Raw genomic sequence first — 9,455 nt, 5'->3', positions numbered from 1 at the left:
ATGAAGGGCTTATCCATGGTCTTGGGTGAAACATTTCTAGCACTCAGTGGGATGATATGTGGCTGATTTTGAAAAATGGGATTTGCTTTGTTTTACTTACACCAGAGTTGCCTCCAGATTCTCCTTCTGCAGCCGGTGCTGGCTGATTGCCTCCAGGGTCTTTCTGTGTGCTTTCTTCTAATTGGGGAGTTTATAGCTAGGGCCTAAGGGATCAATATTAGCTCCCTCAAGAATCTGAGATTCCGGGGGCTGAGTTGGATTGGAATAAACAACAGTTATAGTTATTTTCTGCTGAAAACTTTTAAGCTTTCTAGATAGGATAAATTTAATTCATGGTACTGGCATTAGGGATGTGTGTGTGTGTGTTGCCTTGTTATAAAACAACTCTTTAAAGATTTTTTTTGGTTATAAATCAGGTTGAACAAGTTTTTGAAAAAGATTTATTTATTTGAGAGTGAGTTTGGCGAGAGGGAGCGGGAGAGAATCTCCAGGATGACTCCCCACTGAGTGCGGAGCTAGAGGTAGGGCTCAGTCTCAGGACCCAAGAGATCATGACCTGAGTAGAAACTAAGAGTCAATAATCAACTGAACCCTGCAGGCACACCAGGTTGAACAATTTTTTAATATGTCTAAGAATCTGTGTTTAGATCCAAAAAGTTGACCTTGTCACCATAATCAGCAAAAAACATGGTTATCTGAAAAAAAAAAAAAAACAAAGATAGTCTTAATTTAGGGGCATAGGCCCATAATGTGACAAAGAGGGTTACTACTATGTAAACATATATATTTTTTATTATTATTATGTTCAGTTAGCCAACATACAGTACAGCATTAGTTTTTGATGTGGTGTTCAATGATTCATTAGTTGTGTATAACATCCAGTGCTCATCACAATACATGTTGTGATGAGCCTCTTTAATACCCATCACCTGGTTACCCCATCCACTCAACTCCCTCCCTTATGCAATCCTCAGTTTGTTTCCTGGAGTCCAGAGTCTCTTATAGTTTGTGTCCCTCTCTGAGTTCTTTCCACTTAGTTTTTTCTTCCTTCCCCTGTGGTTTTCTGTGCTATTCCTTATGTTCCACATATGAGTGAAACCATATGGTAACTGTATTTCTCTGCTTGACTTATTTGGCTTAGCATAAGACCCTCCATTTCCATCCGTGTCCATGCAAATGGTAGATATTCATCCTTTCTGATGACTGAGTAACATGCCATTGTGCATATGAACCACATCTTTATCCATTTATCTGTTGAAGGGCATCTCGACTCCTTCCACCATTTGGCTATTGTTGCTATGAACATTGGGGTACAGGTGCTCCTTCTTTTCACTGCATCTGTATCTTTGGAATAAATGCCTGGTGGTGCAATAGTGTGTTGTAGGGTAGTTCTAATTTTAACATCTTGAGGAACACCCATACGGTTTTCCAGAGTGGCTGTACCAGCTTGCATTCCACCAACAGTGTAAGAGGGTTCCCCTTTCTTCACATCCTCTCCAACATTGGTTGTTTTTGTTCTTGTTAATTTTGGCCATTCTAACTGGTGTAAGGTGGTATCTCCCTGTGGTTTTGATGTGTATTTCCCTGATGGCTAGTGATGATGGTGAATTGATATTCGATATTACTTGTTGCATGACAAATGTCTCAGTTAGGAATGTGTTCTACTCCTGGTAGGAAAAAACCCCACAATTTACTTTGGCTTACAAAAACAGGGACTTATTTTTCCTTTATAACAACAGTTTGGAGGTTTTGACTTGTACTTTCCTTTTTTTTTTTTTTTTTTTTTTTTACATAGAAAAAGTAACAATATTTGTCTGGAATTATTTAATTTCATTTGACATGATTGATCTCAAATTTTTAAGTATCCTATTTTTGCTGATTTGAGTTCTAACAAAATAAAAATATAGTAGATAAAATAATCGTCATAATTGTCATGTAACATATTTATTTATTTATTTATTTATTTATTTATTTTCATCATGAAAATTCGTTGTTTTTGCACCACACCCAGTGCTCCATGCAATCTGTGCCCTCCCTAATACCCACCACCTGTTTCCCCCAACCTCCCACCCCGCCGCCCCTTCAAAACCTTCAGATTGTTTTTTAGAGTCCATAGTATTTGATGGTTCACCTCCCCTTCCAATTTCCCCCAACTCCCATCTCCTCTCCATCTCCCCTTGTCCTCCATGCTATTTGTTATGCTCCACAAATAAGTGAAACCATATGGTAATTGACTCTTTCTGCTTGACTTATTTCATTCAGCATAATCTCTTCCAGTCCCGTCCATGTTGCTACAAAAGTTGGGTATTCATCCTTTCTGATGGAGGCATAATACTCCATCGTGTATATGGACCACATCTTCCTTATCCATTCATCCACTGAAGGGCATCTTGGTTCTTTCCACAGTTTGGCGACCGTGGCCATTGCTGCTATAAACATTGGGGTACAGATGACCCTTCTTTTCACTACATCTGTATCTTTGGGGTAAATACCCAGTAGTGCAATTGCAGAGTCATAGGGAAGTTCTATTTTTAATTTCTTGAGGAATCTCCACACTGTTCTCCAAAGTGGCTGCACCAACTTGCATTCCCACCAACAGTGGAAGAGGGTTCCCCTTTCTCTACATCCTCTCCAACACACGTTGTTTCCTGTCTTGCTAATTTTGGCCATTCTAACTGGTGTAAGGTGATATCTCAATGTGGTCTTGATTTGTATTTCCCTCATGGCTAGTGATGATGGTGAATCGGCATTTGATATTACTTGTTGCATGACAAATGTCTCACTTAGGAATGTGTTCTACTCCTGGTAGAAAAAAAAAAACAATTTACTTTGGCTCACAAAACAGAGACTTATTTTTCCTTTATAACCATAGTTTGGAGGTTTTGACTTGTACTTTCCTTTTTTTTTTTTTTACAAAGAAAAAGTAACAATATTTGTCTGGAATTATTTAATTCTATTTGACATGATTGATCTCAAATTTTTAAGTATTCTATTTTTGCTGATTTGAGTTCTAATAAAATAAAAATATAGTAGATAAAATAATTATCATAATTGTCATGTAACGTTTTGAAAGAAAACCTATGGAGGCATTTCCTTTACCATGAAAATTTGGGTAAAATACATTTGTATTTGAAAATCACACCTTAATCTAAAAGAATACACACAGAGGCAATTATATTAGAGATTTAGAAAAATAAAACCAAAATATTGAACCCAAGTCCATCTTATAAATTTGAAATTGAGTTCACCAACCAGTTAAAATAAGCTTAGTCAAACTTGGCATTTCATTTTCTTATTGTCTGTCATATTTTCCCCCCAAATTAAATTGACAGATGACGTTAGTAGCTTCTCATTTTCTAAAAACTCAAGTAAAACTAGTCATAGGTCAAACTATTCTTTTCAGTCATTCATTGACTTGCACTTTTCTAATTTGCTTAATCTTTCCCATGTGCTGGTTGCCTCACTGTCTGACCTGCCTACTATAGTTCTAAATATCACATTCCTTTCAAAGCAGAAAAAAGGATCCAGGAAGGTAGGGTGACAAACATATATTTGTGTATATGAATATGAATACAAATATATACTCTTTATTAGGAAAATGCAAGCTTTCCCCCAATCCAGCAGATTTTCCCTCACATCTCACTGGCTGGAGATGTGTTGTATGAGTAGCAGAGGTCTCAGTGTCTTGTGCTACATCTCCTCAGCTATTTGATTTCATGCATCTGTAGTGGACAGCGCTGTGTGTGTTATAGGGTTTCCTATAGTGTCTCTCTGCTTCTCTACCTCAGGAATGTCTCTGAAGCCTGAGGATGACCTTGGGTGACCTCCATGCAATGGGGCAGAAGGATTGAATAACAGTCTTGTCCTTCAGGGACTGAGACTGAGTTCTAGTTTCCAGGGTGTAAATCAGCTAAGTTATTTGCCCTTTCCTTACTTCTGTTTTTCTATATCTCATGCTTCCTGCTCTCTGTTGTTTGGGATAACTCCCACCCAAAAGGTTAGCAAATTGCACAGTGTGGGAAAACTGTTCCCATTGGACTGATGTCACTTCAGACACCAGTCAAAAGTCCAGGGGTCCTTAGGACCACCCCCATTTGCAGCTGGTTACAAATGTGGGGGCTTTTCCACAGTCACCCTCAGGCTTGGCAATTCATTAGAATGACACACTGAACTCTGGTGATTTGGACTGAATGTTTGTGTCCCTCCAAATCCTTCTGTCAAAATCCTAATCTTCAATGTGATGGTATCAGTTGGTGAAGATTTTGGAGGAGGCACATCTCGAGGGTGTAGTCTGATGAGTGGGATTCATGCTTTTATAGAAGAGACCCCAGAGAGCTCTCTAGATCTTTTTCTATCATTGAGGACACAGCAGAGATTGGCAGTCTGCCATCCAGAAGGCGGTTCTCTGACCATGTTGACACCTTGATCTCAGACTTCTAACTTCCAGAACCAAATTTCTGTTTTTTAGAAGCCACTCAGTCTATGGTAATTTGTAAAAGAGTCCAAACTGGCTAACACATCAGGAAAGAACTCTACATATAATTTTAGTTTAACTATAATAAAAAGATACAAGTTAAAAGTAGCCAAAGGAAGAAATGCATAGGGCAAATTTTGTGAGGATCCAAACACAAAAATTCCATCATCCTCAGAACATCAACATGTAGCAACACACATGGAGTACTGCTGACCTGGGAGACTCACCTTTAATATGCAGATTCTTTGTGGTTATAGGTATGACATATTTTTCATGTGGCTGATCTCTCCTTCTCAGCTTTAGCCCCCAAGTCTCTGAATGTTAGAACTAATGAGGCGTGTCTCAAAGCTTCTATGATAAATCACAATGTTAGGTTGTTCAGTGGCCAAATTCTCCAGGAAAACAAAGACGCCCCTGTCAGGAATGATATTCCAGGGGCTTACAGATCACCCCAGTAGCTGAAGACATAGACTAGACTGCTCTTTAGGTTATGGTTAATTCTTCACACCTCCTGCATATGTTATCTTTACCCAAGTACGTATCCCAGGAAAACAAACTAAGACATATGCCATCCTAGCTACAAAGAAAGCTGAGAAGTGTAATATCTTCTTACCTGACTGCATCATCTTCCACACAAAGCAGGAGTAAAAGGAGAATGGACAACCAGCTACATTTTGCAGCAGGAGATGAGTAGACAATTTGTCTTTCAGCTTCTGTAGGTATTCTTTTTCTTTGTGTCTTTCTTGTTCCAAATTTTTGTGTGTGATGCTATATTTTCTTCCATCTTGGTCTAGACTAATATTTTCTGTAAAGCTAGTCATCTGGATCATCATCAACTTCAAATTTTGGTTGACTAATTGAGTTTCTATCATAATGTTTTAGAGACAGTTGCCAGACCTGAAACACCCTTTAAATCATGGGCTGTTGATGATTTATGAAACAATAAGGTATAGCTGGCGACTGATGAAACAATGTATGATTATGCATCAGACCATTACTACTCTATATGGGGAAAGGGAAGTTTTTCTTTTGGATAAGTGCTAACAATCCCTGACCATTCCCTGTCACAGCCCAGATCAACCATTTCTTTCTTCATATAAATTTCACAGATTTCATTGCTTATGTCCATGTGTCACAGAACTTATTTCCTTTTGGGATTTCTTTCACCTTGGTAATTGAATGCAGAGTACTCTGTGACTCTCCATTTTGCACCCTATTTCCAACTTGGCCATTTAGACTTCCCAAAATGTACCAAGTTTTTGTTTCATCATCTTTCCCCTCCAGCTTTACTGAGGTATACATGGCAAAGTTTATATATATTTGAAATGTACATCTTGATATTTTGACACAAGTATTCATTGTAAAATGATCACCACAATCAAACTCATTGACATATCCGTCACTTTATATGATTACAATTTTCCTTTTTCTGCCTCCTTAGCAAATTTCTAATATACAATATAGTATTTTAACAATAGACACCATATTGTACATTAGTCTCTGATTTTCCAGGGTCTCAGGGCACCCTTTGTCTAATTTGCTAATAACTCTTTAGCAACTGATCCTGATCCTGGTTTCTGAAGGTACTCGGACCTTCCCTTTATAGAAGGTCTCCTCCTTTACGTGGAGTCTTTGCTGGGAAGACTCGGGTCATCCCACATCGACTCCAGGTTAATTTTTTCTCTTCTTTCAGGATGGATGTAAAATATCATATTTGAAAAATATTTCTTCTTCTCTTTTTGTTTTCCGTTTCTTTCTGCTTTACTTAACAATACATTTTCTGACAGATCATTAGTCTGTCTGGTGTAATTTTCATGTGAAACTTGTTTTCTCATGTAACTAGCATGGCCTATTTAGATTCATGTGGTGGTTCCCATCATTTGTCCTCAATCTACTTACTTAAACACTTCTGGTAACAGCTTATCTTCCTGATTCAAAGGGCTCTTGGACTCCCTTCAACTTCTCATTGAATTCCTATGGTTTAAAGTTATTTTTCTAGATTAAAATGATTGATGCCCTTTCATAAGTGAATTGTTTAGGTTTTTGGATCAATCTACATTCTAGTTTTTCTATCTTAAGTAGGGAGAGATATAGAAAATATTTCTGGAAGTTTCCTTACCTTATGCAAGAAAGAGATGGATTTGGAATGAAGAGGGTAACTAATGTTACAAACATAAGTCATAATCACATAAGAAATAAGTGTTTTCAAATACTAGAGAATGTAACTAATATGGAACTATTAAGTAGGAAGTATAGCCAGAGTCACAAGGGATTTTACAAAATAGTGCATTTATTTTACATTCATGCTTATACAGTAATTGGAACAGAACATATGAAAAGTTTCTTTGTAAATAATTTAGGGAAGTCATTTAAGTGAAAGGAAAATAATGAACTTCAATTTTAATATTGATTATCTACAAAACGGAGGTTTTCTAGTCTTTAAGAACACATCTGAAATATATTTCAAGCAACTAAATACTTTATGAAGTCTGTACATACTTTTTAATATTTTAAATAATCTCAATAAAATATGGAAAGTCTGAGACATATTTCTCAAACTCTATTCAGGAGGAAATTAGTTCCAAGAGATGTTACCATATTCCTTGCATCTTAAGAACTTACCTATTGAAAAGCATTGGCCTAAGACGTGAATGTGTTCCCAACTTTAGAAACATTACACAATGGTCAAATATCCCTACCTGATGCTCTGATGTGCTGATTTTAAAAACTTGGGTCCAGCCTAGAAGAACTTTTTCTTCATCACTTTTAGAGCTTATTTTATTTTATTTTTAATTTATTTTTTATTTTCAGCATAACAGTATTCATCATTTTTGCACCACACCCAGTGCTCCATGTAATCTGTGCCCTCTATAATACCCACCACCTGGTACCCTGACCTCCCACCCCCCGCCCCTTCAAAACCCTCAGATTGTTTTTCAGAGTCCATAGTCTCTCATGGTTCACCTCCCCTTCCAATTTCCCTCAACTCCCTTCTCCTCTCTAACTCCCCATGTCCTCTAGGCTATTTGTTATGCTCCACAAATAAGTGAAACCACCTCCTTGTTTCTCAGGCTATAGATCAGGGGGTTCAAAATGGGTATCACAATGCCATAAAAGAGAGGACACTTTCATATTCCCCTAGGTATTGTTAGCCTGAGGCTGCAAGTACATGTGTGATAGGGTTTTACAGGAACTAATTACTGCTATCAGGTGGGAGGCACATGTGGTGAAGGCTTTTTTCTTTCCTGCAGCAGAAGACATCTTCAGGATGGCAGCCATGATATACATGTAAGAAAAGATGACAACCAACACAGTGAACATCAAGTTAAATCCTACAAAGACAAGGAGCATGATGTTGATGTCAATGTTAGAGTATGAAAAAGCGAGAATTGGGGGGGGACTTCAAAGAAAAAGTAATTGATGGTATTGGATTTGCAGAAGTACAGTGAAAATGTAAAACCTGTATGCACAGAAGTATTTATTGAACCCATGACATATGAACCAGCTACCAATTGGGGGCAGGCTCTTTGGGACATGATTGTGAGATAGTGAAGTGGGTTACAGAAGGCTACATAATGGTCCACTGCCATAGCAACCAGGACATAGCAGTCACTGAGTGCAAATGTTGCATAAAACAATCATTGTATTACACAGCCCTCAAATGATATAGACTTATTTTCTAATACGAAGTTTTGCAGCTTCTTGGAAGTGGTAACAGAGGAATAACAAATATCAACAAAGGCCAAATGTTGTAGGAAAAAGTACATAGATGTTTGAAATCTGGAATCTGTCTTGATGAGTAGGATCATTCCACAGTAGTCACACAGATGACCAGAAATACAATGAAGAGGATGTATCAAAACTTGTATAGGGCACCAAATCCCAGAAGAAAGAATTCAGTCACTTCAGTGCTATTTTCTTTTGTCATGGCTACTGAAGTCTAGAAAGGACCAAGAAGAAGATGACCAAGAACAGAAAGAGAATCTTTGCAACTTCTTAAAATAAGTTTCTTATATTTCAGCCACCTGTTTTTAAGTTCACTTCTTATGGCAAACACTCACAAAAAAGATATATTGTTTTCTATATTTCTACTACTGCCCTGATAAGTAATCACCACATAAAAAGTGATATGTGAGCCATGGATTCATTTTCAAAGATGAAGATCTCATAGAAGATACACTTCTAATATGTGTGATTTTAAGAAACATATATTAACACATGTTTCCACTGTATTAAACAGGTATCCCTATTTGCTGGCAACAATATTCAAATATGATTTAACCTTTTCTTTACTTGCAGGTTTTTCTCAGCCATTTATCCATCTAATCCTGGTCAAGCTCCTGAAATTAGAAGCATGAATTAGAGAAATTTTCTGAGGTCTGGTCATGGTTTACACATGTTTGACTTCAGAATGTCTTTCTACAACTATCCTTAGCATACAACTCCCATCTTTTCATGCCAGAAAGTCCTCTCATTTTATATATGTACACACATGCATATACATGTGCATATATAGAAGGAAGGACAACAGAATCACTCATGTTTTAATGCCAAAAATGGTTCCCTTGGATCTAATCATCATGGAGCAACTTGAAAAAATCTGGATGATAGGAAATTCTACAAATTAACTGTCTTAGACACTTAAAAAATATCAATTTCATAAAAAGCAGACAAATATAATACAAAGCAGGAGACGGTTCTAGATTTAATAAGAGTGGGAAGACATTGCAACTAAATTCAATATACAATCCTTAACTGGCTCCTGGATCTGCAAATACAACATCTGCTAAAGATATTGCGAGGAAAGTGGGGGAAATTATAATAGTGAATATATATAATGTAATTTCATCAATATCAAATTTCTTTGGTGGGAACAGGTGGTTATAATAGAGATTTTCTTTGTTTGCAAAAGGGACATGCCAGATATCTCTCATCTGTCCATTTGTCTGAGTAGAGATAAAGCAAAAGGGAAAGAAAAATA

At 37.1% G+C, this 9,455-nt stretch overlaps 1 pseudogene; it reads right to left on the bottom strand.

Annotated features, from left to right (window-relative positions):
* Window positions 1-629: 629 nt before the first annotated feature.
* Window positions 630-8,402, bottom strand: LOC101681251 (annotated as a pseudogene).
* Between the last annotated feature and the right edge of the window lie 1,053 nt (window positions 8,403-9,455).

Source organism: Mustela putorius, unplaced genomic scaffold, assembly GCF_011764305.1.
Source record: "Mustela putorius furo isolate JIRA1106 unplaced genomic scaffold, ASM1176430v1.1 tig00000127_pilon_pilon_pilon, whole genome shotgun sequence".
Classification (NCBI taxonomy): domain Eukaryota; kingdom Metazoa; phylum Chordata; class Mammalia; order Carnivora; family Mustelidae; genus Mustela; species Mustela putorius.
Note: the sequence above shows the minus strand (reverse complement) of the source record. Positions and strands in the feature narration are given on the sequence as shown.